The following is a 14,687-nucleotide window of genomic DNA, read 5'->3' as shown; positions in this document are numbered from 1 at the left end:
ATACTTACTCTTGTAACTCTCATACCATAGTATCTGAAATCATGTTTCCCAAAAGCTAACATTCTTGATAGCAACATTTAAAATGATACTTTATTCTTGGGGTGACTGGGTTGCCTAATTGGTTAAGTGTCCCACTTCAGCTCAGGTTATGATCTTGCAGTTCTCGAGTTTGAGCCCCACATTGGGCTCTCTGCTGACAGCTCAGAGCCTGGAGCCTGCCTCAGATTCCGTGTGTCCCTTTCTCTCTTCCCCTCCCCTGCTCACGCTATGTCACTCTCTCTCTCAAAGTAAACATTAAAAAAATTAAAAAAATAAAGTGATACTTTATTCTTCACATTTTTGTCTATCATATGGGTTTATTTTTACCTTCAAAATAATCATTTATCATTAGTATAAAGATTCTAACATAATTTTAAAATGTCACTCGTAATCCAATATGAAGAATGTTTTTTCTCTAATAGAAGATTGGATATCCTTATTCAAAGCCCATAATCAGAAAGGTCAAGCAAAATTAGTAATTGTATTTGTATTTACAAGATGCTAAACAATTACTCACAAATAAGCTAATGTTAGCATTTTTGTACTATACTAAGATTCATCCCTTTCTTAAATGTGTCATGTAGATTGTTGTTTGTCAGTTGATTATGGAATTAAACACTTGAATCCCTTCTTGTTCTTTACTGAAGGAAGAATTGGAAATGAGCTTTTAAGAAATCTAAATTTAGTGACACTAAGTCTTATCTATATCATTAGAATTCATTTTATTAAGTCATCATACCCTTCTGCACCAAAGTTTAGGTTTACAGGTTGAATAAGGCCAAATTAAAACTAACCTATTATCTTCAAAGTTGCTAAGAAACTAGCACATGTTCTTACCACAAAAAAAGACATGATCATTACATGACATGATAGAGGTGTTAGCCAATCATGCTATGCTGGTAATCACATAGCAATATATACATGTATTAAATCAACAAGTTTATACCTTAAATTTACACAATCCTATATGTCATTTATATCTCAATTAGCAAAACGCTCACACACACACACACACACACACACACACACACACACACATAGTTCATCCACAATGCTGTGCACCTACAGCCTCTAAATAGTTCCAAAACATTATCATCATGCCAAAATAAATCCTCATAGCCATTAAATAGTTGTTCTTTATTTATCCCTCCCCCTACTTCCTGACCCCACCGAACTGCTTTCTGTCTCTATGTATTTACATATTCTGGATGTTTCAAATGAATGGAATCATGCAATATGTAACTTTTTTTGTCTTGTCACTTTCACTTAGCACAATGTTAAACAGTACTTAATTTCTTCTCTGACTGAACAATATTCCATTCTATGTCCATCCATTCATTGACATGTGCATTGTTTCCATGCTGACATTTTGGCTTGTGAATAGTGGTGCCGTGAGCATCAACGTACAAGCATTTCTTAGACGTACAAAGCATTTCAATGCTTTGGGCTGTATTGCCACAAGTAGATTTGCTGGAATCCTATGGTAATTCTATATTTAGCTTTTTGAGGAATCACCAAACTATTTTTGATAGCAGCAGAACCATGTTACATTCCCACTAGCAGTACACAAGTGTTCCTATTTTCCTGCGTACTTGCCGACACCTGTTATTTTCCATTCTTTTGATTATAGCTATCTTAGTGAGTGTTTCACCTGAAAGTTTTACTTTACAATCTTTTATCTCGTATTCTATAAACGCCATCATTTCTTGAGAGCAAAAAGTAAGTATATGCAAAGTCATGTTTCCTGTGGTAGTTTCCTTCAAAGTATTTTCTTCTTAGGGCTGTTTAGAATCTTTAAAGTTATTGTTTCCACAGATACTTCTTACGATTTGTTTTAGTTATTCATTTATACTCAAGCATAGTATCGGGGGGGGGGGGAATCCTGTTTTGTGTACTACTGTTGTAATTATATTTTGAAATATAATTAATTCCAGAGTTAGCCGATGCAAATGATTTATTCAGAAAATTAATAGACTGAAGAAACTGGGGACAGAATATGTGCTATAGGCTGTCCCAAAGGGACAATTCATACATAAACAGTTTAGTCAATACCAGAATTATGTTCATATATCAATATAATGTTTTCTTCTGATCAGCCCCCTCAAAAGGTATGCCATGACATTGATATTAACTGCTGAATGTCCTATATGGAGCATGGGAGACTCACTATTGGGGGTAAACCTGGCCCCTAGAGTCTGCCCGGTTTCTGTATTTGCAGATGCTCTTGTACTCTTTGCATAATTAGCTATGATTACTTGGGATCTGCAGCAGCAGAAGGCAACCCATGTACCTCTGCCCCTACTGTTAGCTCTATTCTTGGCATCTTTTTCTTTTTTTGAATTTAAATTCCTATAACGTTAACATACAGTGCTATATTAGTTTCAGGTGTACAATAGAGTGATCCAACAATTTCTTACAGTACTCAGTGCTCAACGTGGTAAGTGTACTCAATCCCCTTCACCTGTTTCACTGAACCTCCTCTACCTGCCACCTCCCCTCGGGTAACCATCAATTTGTTCTCTATAGTTAAGACCCTGTTTTTTGGTTTATCATTTTTTTCTTTGTTTATTTTGTTTCTTAAATCCCACATATGAGTGAAATAATATGGTATTTGTCTTTCTCTAACTTATTTCACTTGGCATTATACCCTGTAGATTGATCCATGTTACAAATGTTACAAATGGCAAGATTTCAGTCTTTTTGATGACTAATAATCCATTAGATAGATAGATAGATAGATAGAGATATACATATACATATTCATATACATATATATGTACATACACACCACTCTTCTTCATTTATTCATCATCTATCAATGGACACTTGGATTGCTTCTATTATTTGGCTATTGTAAATAATGCTGCAATAAACATGTTTTCATAACCTTTGGGTAAATACTCAGTAGTGGAATTACTGGATCACATGGTAATTCCAATCTTAATTTTTTGAGGAACCGCCATACTGTTTTCCACAGTGGCTGTACCAGTTTGTGTTCCCACTAACGGTGCACCAGTGTTTCTTTTTCTCCACATACTCACTCACATTTGTTGTTTCTTGTGTTTCTGATTTTAGCCTGTCTTAAAAAAAAAACAATGTTTACTTATTTTTTGAGAGAGAGAGCGCACAAGCAGGGAAGGGGCAGAGGGAGAGGGATACACAGAATCCAAAGCAGGTTCCAGGCTCTGAGCTGTCAGCACAGAGCCTGATGCGGGGCTCAAACTCACAAACCATAAATCGTGACCTGATCCAAAGTCAGATGCTGAACTGACTGAGGCACAAACGTGCCCCTGATTTTAGCCTTTTTGATAGATGTGAGGCGATATTTCATGTGGTTTTGATTTGCATTTTACTGATTATGAGTGATGTTGAGCATCTTGTCATATGTCTGGTGACAACCTATCTTCTTTGGAGAAATGTCTGTTCATGTCTTCTGCCCATGTTTTAATTGGATTATTTGGTTTTGGGGTGTTGGGTTGTATAAGTTCTTTATATATTTGGGGTACTAACCCTTTATCATATTTGTTTTAATGGCTTTATAGCACATGTATGAGAATTGAGGGAGGATAATGTATGTGCAATATTTAAGATAGTGCCTGGCACATTGTACATTCTAAATATCAGTAATAATACTAATGCTTTAATCACTACAGTGCGATAAAATAAATTGCCTATGGTTAATATTATCTATATTCCAAATTTAAATGTAGCACATTGATTATCACAATATAGGGTTTTAAAAATTAATACAGTACAAAATAACATACACAAATGTGTGTGTGTGTGTGTGTGTGTGTGTGTGTGTGTGTTTATGTTTATGGCTGCCATGATAGGGATAAAAGTGTGGAGCATTAAGTGGCCTTTAGTTTCCAGATTCCCCTGTTGATTCACAACTTGTTATTTTCCTAATCTTATCTAGATGGCTTAGAACTGAGATAGTTTTTAAAAGCGGACACGTAAGAGGACTGTGAGCAGTTGCCGTTTTAGAGTTTTACACAATGTACTTCATCGATCTGTTGGGGACAGTTGCAGCAGGAAGGTGATGAGAGTGGTTAGAATCCATGTAAGAAGGCTGTGTGTACATTAGGGACAAGAGCACTAGATTGGCAATCAGGAGGCTCTGGAATGAATCCCAAATGTGCCACTTTATAAATCGCAAATTTTAGCAATTATAAGCATTTTAAGCTCTAACTTTCTCATTTTGACTTACAGGAAAAAAATGCTCACTTTACAATATCGTTAAACAAAAAACAAATTTAAAATATGAGACATTTATAAGGACACACATGTTTTTCGGTAGTCAACAAATTTTGGGTCCATTTTTTAATATCAAAATAGGTAAACAAGCACCTGGCCTTAGTAGTTAGGTATCCTGTTTTACTTCAATGTTATAAATAACACCTATAATAAATCACACTTGCTTAAAGACCAATGTCAGTTACTTATACTAACATAAAATACCTACCCCTTAAAAAAACATTGAATTTTCCCCCCACTTTCTGTAATACTAACCAGCAGTTTAGATGGAGGTTTTTGATTATTGATTTAATCTTCTCATTCATTATTGAGATGTATTTCTTCATGATTCAGTCTTGGTAGGTTTTAAGAGAATAAGATACTTAGGAATAAACTTAACTAAAGATATTTGTACACCAAACACTTCAAAATAAGTATTAAAAAACAAATACACAAATATATTCAAATATACCCATGTTCATGGATTGGGATACTTACTATTGTTAAAATGCCCATACTGTTCAAATGAAATTACAGATTCAATGCTGTATCCATCAGAATCCCAATGGCTTATTTTTCACTCTTGAATAATATAGAAAAAACTCCTAAAATTTATACGGAATCCCAAAAGACCCGGAATAGCCAAAGCAATCTTAAGAAAGAAGAACAAAACTACAGGCGTTCGATTTCCTGATTTCAGAACATATCACAACACTACAATAATTTAAAAATATATGATCAATTCATCTTTGATAAGCATGTCAAGAACACATAGTGGGAAAAGGACAATTTCTTCAACAAATGGTGAAGGATTCAAGGATGGAAAAGAATGAAGTTGGACCCTTGACTTACATTATACACAAAAATCTGCTCAAAAAAGATTTAAATGTAAGACTTGAAGCTCTAAAACTTCTAGAAGAAATCACCAGGAAAGTTTCTTGACAGTGGCCTTGGCAGTGATTTCTTGGATATGACATCAGAAGCACAGGCAGCAATAGTAAAAATAGATAAGTGAGACTATTTCAAACTAAAAACTTTTGCACGGTAAGTGGAACAAGCAACAGAATGAAAAGGCAACCCACACAACGGGAGAAAATGTTTGCAAACCATTTATCTGATAAGGGCTTAATACTTATAATATATAGAAGCACCTACAATGCAATAACAAAAAAAGAAAATCCAAAATCCTAATTATAAAATGGGCCACAGACATGATAGATATTTCTAAAAAAAAGACACACAAATGGCTGACAAGTGTATGAAAAGACACTCAACCTCACTCAGGGAAATGCAAATCAAAGCTACAATGAAATAGCATCACGCACCTATTAGATAACTATTATCAAAAAATGAAAGATAATAAATGTTAGTTAAGTTGTTCAGAAATTTGAATACTTGTACGTCATTGGTGAGAAAGTAACATGGTGCAGCCATTATGGAAAATAGTGTGGAGTTTCCTCAGAAAATTAAAGATAGAACTCCCATATGATCCAACAATCCCACTCCTAGGTATTTATCCAAAAAAATTGAAATCAGGATCTCAATGTGGTAGCTGCACTTCCTTATTCACTGCAGCATTGTTCACAACAACCAAGATGTGGAAACACAGATGAGCGGATTAAAAAAAATGTGACATATACATACAGTGCAATATTATTTAGCCTTAAAAATAGGAACATTCTTTCATTTCAGAAACATGGGTGAATTTGGAGGACATTATGCTAAGTGAAACAAGCCTGTATTAGGACAAATACTGCATGATTTCACTTTTATGAGCTACCTAATATGGCCACATTCATAGAATTAGAGAATAGAACGATGGTTGCCAGTGATTGGGACAAGGGGAAATGGAGAGTTGTGTTCATGGGTATAAAGTTTCAGTTATGCAGTATAAATAAGTTCTAGAGATCTGCTATACATGTGCCTGTAGCTAACAACATGGTATTGTGTGCTAAAAATGTAAGAGGTTAGATCTCATGTTAAATGCTCTGTATCTCAAACACATACACATGAGGGACATAAGGAAACATTTAGAGATAAATAGAGGTGAAAGCTATATCATCTTGATTATGATGATGATTTCATGGATATACACATATGTCCAAATTCATCAAACTATATTCATTAACCATGTGCAGTGTTTTGTTTTGTTTTGTTTTGTTTTGTTTGTATATCAATTATACCTCAATAAAAGTATTTTAAAAATCTGAACAAATGAAACTTTGGTGACAAGATAAAATCACAAGTTTAAAATCTTCCGATTTTGTAAATAGTACAAGGGAAACAAGGTAAGACCAATTTACTGGCAGTGAAACAGACACACTCTGGCTATTACACTTTAAGAAAAAGAATGTGAAATTTAACATACAGGAGTGGTTACAGTTTTAGGTTTGTAACATTGCTCTTACTTTTTATACTTCAGGTTGCAAGCTAACTTGTGTAGAAAAAAAAAAACACAAAGTCAAGTTATGATTATTTAAGAACAGTGTTATCATTACTATCATTTGTGTTTTTAACCTCAAATAGCATTAGAGATCTATAAATCTTGAAGCCAAACTTCACTCAAAAGCATTTCTAAACAAAAGTTGAGGTCTAGGCAGTTTTTGTTTGTTTGTTTTCTGTGTTTTTTTCTTTTTTTTTAACGACTTTAACAACTACTTAAAAGCAAATTTTGACCACTAATCCAGTTTTTAAGGTTCTATTTCAGTTCCACAGATGGCCTTATTAACTACCAGAATATACTGAATCCAATTATACAGTATTTGTTAATGTTAAAGGAATGTGATCTTTTTACCAAACCAATAGATTGCAATACCTTGATACCTGTTCCTTTGGTCAAAAAATACCTATATTAAGAAAATGCCAATGTATAATAGAAATTAATACAATATCTATTAGTTCCATTTATTATTTAAAGCATGCCTGTTTCTCATTATTTTGATGTTATTTCGTGGGTTTCGGTGACACAAAATGTAGCGAAGCATGCAATGGATTAACAACATAAAAGCACATGAGAATAAATGTTCGGCAGTTTCGATTTTGATTCCAGGCCTAAATTTTAGTAAGGGCACATTATTGAAATAGCCAGTAGCTAGATTAATTATTTAGAATAACAGAATTCCAAATTGTCCCCAGAATAAATCAACCCACCTATGCAAATATAAATCCCTTGAGATAATCCCTCTATGCGCTGTTTCTTTGTGTCCCTTTCCTATGGTTACTTGTAATCTACTCGGGAAGATAAATTTATAGTATAAAACACTCTGAAGCAGACACAAAGTACTCCAAAGAATATACAAAGTGTTCCAAGTGTTGGTTAATATTAAAGAAATAGTAGCCTTTATTATTATAGAGACAAATTCTGAAGCTGAATAACATCTGAGGTTTTAATTTTAATCACAATCATTTACTTCTATTATAGATTTTTCTACCGAAAACCATTAAACTTGTTATTTTGGCAATTAAATTGCCCTAATGCTGTTCAGTTCTCAGAACGTCTGAAATCTCACACTTTAACAAGTATTGAGGTGATCGTGAGCGCATGGTGCATTACTTGGTCTCTTGATTTTAGCAGAGAGAACCAGAAGACACAATTGCTGATTAAAGGCTCAGCACTGTTTCAGGTACAAAATTACATGTCCGAATTGATGGTGTTTAGGTCGTTATTTTGTTTTAGAATCACACACAACAGCATAAAACTATATTTTGTCCCCGACAAAATGTTACCCCCACACGCAAATACACATGCTGTACACACCCCACAAAACATCCAACCTATCACTGGGGAAATGATTTTTCATGCCAAGAGAAAATAATAAATCAAAATCTTCACGTTTATCTGGATTGCCATTTTATCAAAAGTAAACTGTAATTCAGATTACGATAGGGAAAAGATAGGATAAAATAAGCGGAGAGGGAAAGGTTAGAACTTGAGATGCCTGCATAGGAAAAAACACATATTTTGGAACAATGCTGGGAGCATCTGACCACAGCAAACCCCCTTGGGAGTAAGGTTCCCTTAAAGATGTAACAGACACCACCAATCCCCCTCAGGTTCCCCTCAGGAATTTGACAATCAAAATACCTAACTAAAATAAGTAAACCATAAAACTTATGTTATATGAAGGACAATATGACCACAGTCTGACTTCTCACACAATGAAGTCAAGTCAATCAGGAATATGCAAGCCAGCACCTAGAGTTATCAAGCTAATAAGAGTAGGACCTGAGAAAGAACAAAGCGGAAGAGGGGAGGGGGCTGACCAGAACCTTCTAAAACAAAGACCCTTGCCTCTGGTCGGGAGTATTCGCCTTGAAATGCCTTCTCTCTGCAAAGAGAGCTTTCGTACTAATCTTACTGTCTAATCTTATACTCTAATAAACTTTTGCCTGCTGCTCATTTTATTCTATATCCATCTCTTCATTCTTTGAAGCAACGAGACAACGAACCCCTAGTGTTGAACTAAAGAATCCTACAATAAGATCACCTGTAGCTGAGGTCTTCTAGTGCATATAGACATATATAACTATACTGTACTATAGGTATATTACTATTACTATATACACTATACATAAACATATGTAACTATACTATACTATTCGTATATACTGTTAGTATATTACTATTACTATATACTATTACTATATATACTACACATAAACATATATAAATATACTGTACTATTACTATATATATATCCTTATATATTACTGAAATGTGGAGAGTGATTGTACTTAAAGGAACTATAGAGACTGCTTTGTACTTAATAATCAAAGTGTTCAAAGTTGTTTACTTTAAAAAGCATGTCAAAATATTCTGAAATTAGTGTTCAAACTCAGAAGAATAAAATGGTAAATTTTTTAAAATCTGTAAAATATGACCTGTTAACATTCTAGTTTTAATTTGACTACAGAATGATAAGGATTTTTTGGTAGGATGATAGCTCATGTGTCTAAATGGTCAGGACACAGAAGAAACATAACTTCTAACAAATAAGGAAATAAGTACTAAATTCCAAATAGAAAAAATCTTAAGTACTGGAGGTGTAAATTTTGATACATTAATTATCTAGTCTCTCATATAGATTTGTGTTAATTTAAAAATGTGAGACTCAGGGCGCCTCAGTGGCTCAAGTCAGTTAAGCGTCTGACTCGTCATGATCTCACGGTTTGGGATTCTCTTGGAATGTTCTCTCTCTCTCTCAAAATAAATAAATAAACTTTAAAAAAAGTGTGACTCAATAAAGTTATGATTTACATATCTTCTGCGTTATCAATTTAATTTTTCTTTTATCACACCTGATTATAAAGGAAAAATTAGGTTTCAAATAATCAAATATATAATTTGCCTATCATTTTGCAGAATATAAAATTGTTTTATTGTGCTGTATTTTTATATAAGCACTGTTAGTTTTGTCATTTTGTTTCATTGGCTTTATTTCATGATTTTTGTCAACACATAATAATGTTTTCATAAAGGACAATTTAAATACAAGACTTTTTTGTTTTAAATTCTAAATATCCTAATATATTCAAGTGATAATTTCTTGGGAATCTATATTTGAACAGGAATTACAGGAAAGAGAATTGCCCTGTTATCTTCTTCCTTTTATAATTATTATAAATTCTAAATTTTTGCCACTCTGGATAAGGAATAAAGACAGCAATTGTTTAGGCCAACTAAAAAGCATATAATATTTAGATGGGAAATTAAAAGCCCATATTATGTATCTAAACCAAGTATACCTCAAAAATGAATTATAATGTAAACATGACAGAATAGAAACTGAAGTAAAATAATTGATATTAAAAACAAAAGACGTTTTCTATAGTTACTTGAAATATATTATCATTTTCAAATTTTGAAAATTGTCACCAAAAAATTAGAGATTGCTAAAGTTTTTGAAAATATTATTGGGGCATATATCCCCCTGCAAAAATACCTACTGTTTCTTAGATTGCTTATGCATTAAAAATTTAGGATGTCAATGTCAATAAGAAAAAGAACAACAACAACCCATTATAAGCAATGAAGTTGCTTACAGAAAGATGGGTGGCAAGAATTTATAGCTAATTTTCTACAAAGCATAAAATAAGTATTTGGATAAATGGGTTGGGACAGAGGAATTTAAAGCAAACAAAAACATTCTTAGTATTTAATAATTATATGTAATCTTTTTCATATGTCTATAATTTAAGTAATTTATAAAGGATAATAATAAAAAAATACACATAAATTCACCCACAGTTTAAGTAGTAGATCATGATTGATTTACCTATGTGCTTCTTCCCGACCAATCTTCCTGAAACACCTCAAAACTGCCACATACCTGGGGTGACTGGGTGGCTCAGTCAGTTAAGCATCTGATCTTGATTTCGGCTTAGGTCATGATCTCATGGTTCATGAGTTTGAGCCCCACATCAGGCTCTGCACTGTCAGCAAGGAGCCTGCTTGGGATTCTCTCTCTCCTTCTCTCTGTCCCACTACCTCACTCTCTCTCTCTCTTTCAAAATTAAAAAACTTAAAGAAAAAAAAAACTTAAAAAAAAAAAAGAAAAAACTGTCACATACCTGAACAGTAATGTGTTTATCAGCTTTATGTTTTGTTGGGCTAGTTCCATACACATGCACACACATCTGAATAATATTAATTTAGTCCTGATTGTTTTTGAGCTCTGAAGGGATATCCTAAAATGTAATCATCTTTATATGAATGTTTTCTCTCTTGCATTACCTTTCTCAGCTCTGTCCCATGTTGTCACTTATGATGCAGTTCAATACAGTTTCACTCTTGCAGAATATCCTGCTGTGTGACTCTTAAAATTAATTAATTAAAATTAAAATTAATTAAAATTAATTAATTAATAAAATCATTGACTTTTATGAAAATAGCTGCTATAAGCTCTCTTGCATATGTTGTCTGCTAAATACAAGCAAGAGTTTCTTTCAGATACACATTTAGGTGAGGAACTGCTAACTCATGGTGTATCTGAAGCTTTAAATATAATTGCAGATTGTTTTTGCAAGACAGTCATCTGATTTATATTCCACAAGCCTTGTGTGTACTTATGTAACTCCACAACCTCCCGAAACTTGGTATGGTCTAAATCAGTGCAAAATGCTACCACACACTGGTGTTAATTTACAGATCCTTGGTTATTCATCCTCAGTTTAACTGGGAAAATAGTCAACACCGTTAACTAATTGGATCCAGTTAACATTTTAAATTATCTTTAAAAAATTTTTTTAAAGATTTTACAAGTATTTTTCCAACAGTAACAAGCAACTGTATTAGAATTTTTAATAGAAATTTAAACAAAGCACAACCAAATTTTTGATCCATGTTTTACTGGTTTTGAAGGCCAACTTCGTATGACTGCAAATAATTGCTATGAATGATTAGTCCAATATATATTTTTTTTAATTTCTACATCATCTATCTCCTTTCAATAACCTTTTTGTACACTCCTGCCTGCAACATTTGTCTACTTACAAACTGCACCAAATCAGTTTTGGTACATAGACATCATAGAAAGTTAAAGTATTTTACATCTTTAGCAAAATGGAATGATCTAAGTTCTTGTCCCAAAAGTTAACCGATATAGTCCTTGCTGTTCAATGACTGACTGTGTGAGATGCCTTCTTTCCCTTTGTTTTTATAAATAGTTGTTTACTGATTAATGCTTGTTTATTTGAATAAAATCCATTTAGGTTATTATTAACTGAAGACTCAGATTTTGTTTACAAAGTCAAGTTCACCATCATCATTAGCATCTAGTTTGCTACTATTCGTCTCTTTCCATTCATTTTCTGATCCATTTCATAATTTTTAAAAATTCTTCCTCCATTAATTTTCTTCTTATTGTCCATATGGGATGAAAACAAAAAATACATAAATAAAAATTCTCAACAGTGTCCAATGAAAGCTAAAATAAAATAAATAACTAAAAAAGACTACAAACATAAACTCTCAATTTTTCTGTCAAGACGGTGCAATACTGTGAACAACACAATAAGAAAACTAAAAGTTGATATAATAGCAATAATTAGTTTCACTTCTATACTATCTGTTTCTGTGTTTCCATCATTCTTCCATTTGCTGTTTATAAAGTCGCTTATTGTGTAAGTTGGGAATAATGATGATTAATGAAATTCCTAGGTCAATGAAAGAGCTAAATGTTTCAAGATACAGAAAAAATAAGATCTGAATCTACAGATCAATTTCAGGAAAACTAGTATCATTTTTATAAATGAGTTTTCCTGACTATAGTTTGTCTCTGATTTGTTGTTTTCTTAATGCTGTTCAGTGAAGTTTTATAAACTTCTCTGTAAAAGTCTCGCGTATCTATTGTTACATTCATCCTTAGGCAAGTTATTTTACTCTATTTGCATTGTAATTGTATCAACAATAAGTGATGTCTCTTTAAAAAGTCATGTTTTTAAGTATTTGTGGTCACAGTATAAACATTTCATTTTTTATATATTGCTCTTAACAGAAATATACCTAACTAAACCCTTTTACTTTTTCTAAACATCCTCATGTGTTTTCTGTTGGTTTTTGTATCCCCTATATGTATGTTTTGGTTTTTATATTTTCAATCGTTATATTTCCCGTACAATATTATATAGTACATATGGGTATGTAAAGGAAAGCTACTAATGATTCAATATTACAAGCAGAACATTGATTGGAGGATTATAGTAGATAAGAAAATTCCCTACTCTCCCTAGTTGTTAAATAGCTTCTATCATTACAAGGTGTGCTTTTCTTAAATTGCTCTCTCCACATCACTTGAGTTGATCATATTGTTTTTACCTCTAGTTATATATATATATATATATATATATATATATATATATATATATATGCTAATTGTTAACTGACTTGCATTCCTGTCATAAACATAATGTCGTTGTGATATATTACTTTTTTTTTTCTTGGCTCTACTTTTCCAGAAGGCAAATATTACAGGATCACGCTAAAGCTTTCCCATTCTTCTTCTGCATTTGAGTCCCTGCCAAGATGTAAGTGATGGTAGCTGACTTCCTTGCTACAGCAAGCTCTGAATAAATAACCTTTGCTTGTTCTCATTTAGTTGGTCTCCATTTATTTCTACAAACTACATATTTCCCTTTCAAAATCACTTGCATTGAACCTCACATTTTGATAAGAAGTGTTTTCATTAAAATGCAGCTCTAACTTTATTATTTGTGTTATGATTTCTTCTTTGATACTGGAGTTATTTATATGTGTTTATCTTAAATTCCCAAATTTACGGTGTTTTTAATCCCTTTGGTTTTGATATCTATTGCTATTTAAGGCTTCTTACAAGTATCTGGAGAAATATAATTAAAAGCAAAATTTCCTCCCATCCCAGGAAATCTTTTTACTAAGATGGAAGAGAAAAAAATGTCAGTGTAATTATTGAATCAGCATTAAAGCAATCATGATGTTCATCATAGAAGTTCATTAAGAGATTGCAAAAACAGGGGTGCTTGGGTGGCTCAGTCAGTTAAGCATCCGACTTTGGCTCAGTTCATGATCTCACAGTTCATGGGTTTGAGTCCTATGTTGGGCTCTGTGCTGACAGCTCAGAGCCTGGAACCTGCTTTGGATTCTGTGTCTCCCTCCTCTCTCTCTCCTTCCCTCCCTATTTGCACTCTCTCTCTCTCTCTCTCAAAAGTAAATTAACACTAAAAATTAAAAAAAAAAATGACAGAGATTACAAAGACAGAAAGCAAGGTGACTTCTTTATGCCAAGCAGACACAACTCATTACATATGGGTTCTCAAAATAAATAACTTACTAGTCCTCAAGTAAGAGGATTTTTCATCACCGTTTGTCACCGTGTGATTCATCCTGGTTTACCTGGTAACTAAGAAGACCACCTGTGTTCGCTAATTGACTTTATCCAGAGGAAGAATAAACCTCTCATATCTCTATGACAGGAGGTGGTTTGGAATGAGGTCTAAGTTTGACTCCTACCTTCCCACAGACACTGGGAGGTAGATTCACTTTCTTCCCTGATAATTAACATCTCAAACAGATAGTTCCTGGGTCCTTGAGAAATGCTGAAAAGAGGTTTATTTAACTTTTCAAAAGACTTTATTTACACAACTATAATTTAAAAAAAAAATAAATATTCTAAGAGAAAGGAAGGGCAAGTCTCCTCCCTTATTTTCAACAGAAGGAATAAGTCTCTTGTTTTTACCTGTATTTGCCCTTATATCATCAATGATTGACAGAAATTAATAGGAACCTCTTACCCTATTGTAATTTTCCATTTCTTTTTTGATGGTAGGTCTATTTATATTTCTTTTATTTGTGATTTTTCTTTTATGGTCACATCATCCTGGGGTAGTTATATCTTTCTGGTGAGTAAAATATTTTATAAAATGTATAGTAGTAACTT

The 14,687-nt window shown here is 33.0% G+C and overlaps 1 long non-coding RNA gene across 1 annotated transcript; it reads left to right on the top strand.

The window, feature by feature from the left end:
* Positions 1-1,561: 1,561 nt before the first annotated feature.
* Positions 1,562-13,361, top strand: LOC123382867. The gene is made up of 3 exons (XR_006591957.1): positions 1,562-1,758; positions 2,419-2,476; positions 13,231-13,361. It is a non-coding gene; the product is annotated as an uncharacterized LOC123382867 (long non-coding RNA).
* Positions 13,362-14,687: the final 1,326 nt, after the last annotated feature.

This window comes from Felis catus, chromosome F1 (assembly GCF_018350175.1).
Source record: "Felis catus isolate Fca126 chromosome F1, F.catus_Fca126_mat1.0, whole genome shotgun sequence".
NCBI classification, from domain to species: Eukaryota; Metazoa; Chordata; class Mammalia; order Carnivora; family Felidae; genus Felis; species Felis catus.
This window is presented reverse-complemented; position numbering and strand designations above follow the sequence as displayed.